This window comes from Penaeus japonicus, unplaced genomic scaffold (genome assembly GCF_977035675.1).
Source record: "Penaeus japonicus unplaced genomic scaffold, GWHDUDI00000001_assembly GWHDUDI00000006, whole genome shotgun sequence".
NCBI lineage: Eukaryota > Metazoa > Arthropoda > Malacostraca > Decapoda > Penaeidae > Penaeus > Penaeus japonicus.
In genome coordinates, this window is record NW_028234408.1 from 20,661,571 (window position 1) to 20,666,570 (window position 5,000).

The 5,000-nt window shown below is 49.7% G+C and overlaps 1 protein-coding gene across 7 annotated transcripts in view; it reads right to left on the minus strand.

Moving 5' to 3' along the window:
- The window catches only part of ena (ENAH actin regulator enabled), a 142,856-nt gene that overhangs the window by 118,008 nt on the left and 19,848 nt on the right, over positions 1-5,000 (minus strand). For 2 of the 7 annotated variants that reach the window (XM_086537712.1, XM_086537709.1), the window contains one exon: positions 4,695-4,739. The exons of the other annotated variants lie outside the window; for them this stretch is intronic. The gene's annotated coding sequence lies outside the window, so the exon portion shown is untranslated. The remainder of the gene's footprint in view (positions 1-4,694; positions 4,740-5,000) is intronic. 7 annotated transcript variants of the gene reach the window in all.

The window sequence follows — 5,000 nt, forward strand, 5'->3', positions numbered from 1 at the left end:
AGTCAAGACTTGCTGGCCTGAGAGAGGAAATCGGGTCGGCTGGCTTGGCTACACGAGCAAGCCATTCGAAGAGGAGGAATGTGAGGACAGGGCTTGCCCCTGGGTGAGGTGTGGAGGATGAGTGTTGGTGAGGATGACTTTACCACCGCCGGAAGGACGCTACTCTTACTTCTGGGTAGACGCTATCATGGCAGGATATTACATTGAGAGGGAGGAGGAAGGAGGAGGGAGGAGGGAGGAGGGAGGAGGGAGGAGGGAGGAGGGAGGAGGGAGGAGGAGGAGGAGGAGGAGGAGGAGGAGGAGGAGGAGGAGGAGGAGGAGGAGGAGGAGGAGGAGGAGGAGGAGGAGGAGGAGGAGGAGGAGGAGGAGAAGGAAGCGGTGAAGGGGGAGGGAGGGAAGATGAGGGAAGATGAGGGAGGGTGGGAGGGAGAGTGAGAGTGAGAAAAATGGAGAGGGAGGGAGAGAGGGAGGGAGGGAGGGAGGGATAGAGCGAGAGAGAGAGGGAGAGAGGGAGAGAGGGAGGGAGGGAGAGAGAGAGAGAGAGAGAGAGAGAGAGAGAGAGAGAGAGAGAGAGAGAGAGAGAGAGAGAGAGAGAGAGAGAGACAGAGAGGGAGAGAGAGAGAGGGAGAGAGAGAGAGAGAGAGAGAGGAAAGGAGGGAGTGAGGGACGGAGAGAGAGAGAGAGGAAAGGAGGGAGTGAGAGAGAGAGAGGGAGGGAGGGAGGGAGGGAGGAGAGGAGGGAGAGAGAGGGAGAGGGAGGGAGGAGAGAAGAGGGAGAGGAGGGAGGGAGAGAGAGAGAGAGAGAGAGAGGAGAGGGGGAGGGAGAGAGAGAGAGAGAGAGAGAGAGAGAGAGAGAGAGAGAGAGAGAGAGAGAGAGAGAGAGAGAGAGAGAGAGAGAGAGAGAGAGAGGTCCTCTCCATACAATTTCTTTCGTTGAAATCCAATCCTTTCAGTGACGACTCCTACAATATTTCGTCTTTAATAGAGTCCATAAGTTAAACAAACTTGAAATTCTTGCATGGTTTCTCGACATTCTATAAACGCACACGCGCGCAAAGCCACAGCAATCCCCTCCAGCCTCTAAAAATCATACTATATCGATAACAATCCCGCCAATAACGATTCCGCCATTGTTCGAACAGCTGCCCACCAAACCAACCACCACACAATGAAGTGGCTTGGCCAGTCAGTCATTAGCACAAAATTCAGAGAAGGGGATCCCAGAACCCACACATATATAGATCTTCCCTCAGCACCCCCCCCCCCTCTCCCTTCCCTCATATATGCTGACTTAGAAAATCGAACAATAACGTCCGCAAATCTTTCCTCAACCTACTTCCAGATTCTAATCAAACACAATCTCGAGTCCACTTTGAAGCAACCAAAGCGACACGGGGCATGTGACCCAGGTATGATGCGGACTCCCCAGCCTGCTTGCGGACTTCCCACCCTACTTGCGGACTCCCCAACCTACTTGCGGACTCCCCAGCCTGCTCGCGGACTTCCTAGCCTACTTGCGGACTCCCCAGCCTGCTTGCGGACTCCGATCACAAAACCAACCCTCAGTCCACTTTAGAGGAAGTACTGTGACGCCGCTTAAGAAGGATCTAGCCATTTCCCTGGAGCCAGGCGTGCCTTACAGTGAACACGTGGCATGTGACAAAGGTAGGGTGAGCGCCAATCGAGGTACAGGTGCCTGAGGCTGGGGACACTGGGGACACCACCAAGGGCTCGGCTGAAGAGGATGCCAAGAGGCGGCCCGGAGATCGAGGAGGTGGATACGGATGAGGGGAACGTGGGTGGCAGAAGATGGATGGAGTGGGAGGTGGAGCTGAGGGTGGAGGAAGTCGAGAAGGAGAAAGAGAAGGAGGAGAAGGAGAAAGAGAAGGAGGAGAAGGAGGAGGAGGAAGAACCGGAGGAGAAGGAGATGGAGAAGGTAAAGGTGGACGAGGAGGTAGAGGAGAAGGTGGAGAAGGATATAGTGGATGAAATGGTGGAGAAGGAAGAATAGGAAGAGGCAGAAGTGGAGGAGGAGGCGGAGGAATAAGAGCAGAAGGAGAAAGATGGAGAGGAAGGGGGAGGGATGAGGGAGGGAGGGAGGGAGGGAGGGAGGGAGGGAGGGAGGGAGGGAGGGAGGGAGGGAGGGAGGGAGGGAGGGAGGAGGAGGGAGGATGGATAGAGGAGGAAGGGAGGAGGGAGGAGGAAAGAAGGAAGGAGGAAGGGAGAAGGGAGAAAGGAGGGAGAAGGAAGGGAGGAGAGAGAAGGAAGGGTGAAGGGAGGAGGGACGGATGAGGGAAAGAGGAAGGAGGAGGGAGGGAGTAGAAAGGGAGGAGGGAGAGAGGTGGAAGGGAGGAGGGATTGAGGAGGGAGGAAGGGAAGAGGGAGGGAGGCGGTAGGAGGGAAAGAGGAGGAGAGGAGAGAGGGAGGAGGAAGGGAGGAGGGAGGGAGGAGGAAGGGAGGAGGGAGGGAGGAGGAAGGGAGGAGGGAGGGAGGAGGAAGGGAAGAGGGAGGGAAGAGGAAGGGAGGAGGGAGGATGGAGGGAGGGCGCCGAGCTTGAAGCGCGTGAGTGCCGGGAAGGGGTCAGAAGATGGCGCGTGCTTAAAGGAGATGTGACAACCAACGTATAAAAGAGAGGGAGAGTCCGAGCCTTGCACCAACTCTTTTCCCTCTTCTTCATCTCTTCTTTCTTTTGGAAGCAATTTCGTCCCCTTAATAAAGAAAAGAAAAAAAAATAGAATATCATACCAAACGACTACTCGTCTAAGGAGGACGAACGAGCTTGCTCTCGCTCTCTCGCTTTCTCTCTCTCTGCCCCCTCCTCCTCTCCTCTTCTTCCTCTCCTTCTCCCTTTCCCTTTCTTTCTCCCTCTCCCTTACCTTCTCCTTCTTCCTTACCTTCTCCCTTTCCCCCACCTTCTTCTCCTCCCTTTCCCTTACCTTCTTCTCCTTCCTTTCCATTTCCTCCTTCTCCTTCTTCCTTTCTCTTTCCCTTTTCTTCTCCCTCTCCAACTCCCTTTCCTTTCGCTTTTCATTTTCATTTTCCTTCTCCTTCTCCTTCTCCCTCTTCCTTTCCTTCTCCTTCTCCCTCTTCCTTTCCTTCTCCTCCTCCCTCTCCCTTTCCTTCCCCTTATCCCTCTCCTTTTCCCTTTCTCTTTCCTTTTCCTTCTCTTTCTCTTTCCCTTTCCTTCTCCTCCTCCCTATCCCTTTCCTTCCCCTTATCCCTCTCCTTCTCCTTCTCTTTCCCATTCCATTTCCCTTTCCTTCTCTCTCTTCTCCGTTTCCGTCTCCCTTTCGCTTTCACTTTCCCTCTCCCTCTCCCTCTCCCACACCACCCTACCCTACGCCCTACCCCTGCCCTCCCCTCCCTCCCCTACCCCAAGCCCAACTCAACGCTCACTCAAATTCATAAGTCGCACTCGGATTCGCATTCCCGGCCATCTTCCCCAATTCGACTCTTAACAGAAATATCGACCTTATCTGCCTGTTTACAAAGACATCATCTCCACTCTGACCAATCACTCCCCTCGCCGCTTGTTGCTTTCGAAGAGTCAACGCACACGTGCCTGCAAGAAGGCATGGATGCTGCGATGTTTGGCCCAGCTGAGTAATGTTGTGGCTGGCGGAAAAAAAACGAAAGGAAGCATCACCCCTTTCAACGATGATGCCGGAGATATATTTCCATGCAAAGAAAATCATGCAACCAACATCCCAGATCCCGCAACATAAGTTGATAAATTCATAAATAAGAATGGCCCTAAGAAACTAAAGTAAATACATCCAACAAAAGAAAAAATAACACTAACTACTTGAAATATATACAATAAACAAATTCCTTATCATATTTATTAACATTACTATTGCTATTCAACAATCATAACAACAACCACGGCATTAAGAACAAAAAACAAAAAATAATAAAAACATATGACGAGTTAATTACTAGTACCTGATAAAAAACTAAAAACAAATCAATAGAAATTGTGTAGATCTCGTTGTTGCCACCGAAAACGAAGAGATGAACTATCAATTTCACAGCATATTTAACCGATTAATAATATTTACTTTAGACCAACAACAAAAAACATACTTGCCCCAATCTCAGAAGAAATTTTGAACCTATCAAATTAAACTAAGAGCAAATCACGAGTAAGGAATTATACTTTGCATGACTCTACTTTAGCTAATTACACCAAAGACGAAAAAAACAAGATGCACTAAGGTGTAACAGTATCACAATCCCTTACTTTTAGGTATGATAATTATCTATTATACATTCGGCATTAAAGGCTTACATCTTAGCTAACTTTTCTAAGCCTATGAAGATGGACTCCTATATAGAGCCAGTAAAAGAAAATAAAGTTGGCCCAATATCCATGCTTGAGAGCATGTCAGTAAAGGAACCCGCTTACTAAGTATTAGGACAAAGCAGCGGCAGGTGGTCAGTCAGTTCCTTCCTGCCCCGACTTTGACCCCCAGCTGATACTATCATCCATTCACAGCTGGGAGGACCCGAGACCTTGCAAATGCAAGGTCATAGCTGTGCGGTTGCGCTGCCTCTCCGTAAGTATAGCAAATAAAATCTACCTAACTATAGCACTAACCAATCTCTATAATTTGCTCGTGAAGCGAGTTCCATGCACTGAAGTATCCTTACACTAACTACAACTGATCATAAAGATGGGCCTTTTGGAGTTACCTTTTGGCTGTTCCCCGCGAAGCGACCCTGACACCGAACACTCACCTGAAAGATATAAATTTCATTAGAACATGACTGACAATCATCGATTAATTCAAGGTGCAATTAATGCCACTCCTGAAATCAACGGGTAATCAAATCAATGATGGACATTAATTCATGCTGAAATGTCAATATACCCACACGCTGGGAACATCAATGCATAAACACATCCTGTTAAAAAAAAAAAAAAAACGTTCCAGTGCGTGCAACCAGACATAACAAACTACCAACCAACAGAAGGTGAGGGGAAGGGAGGGGGTCGTG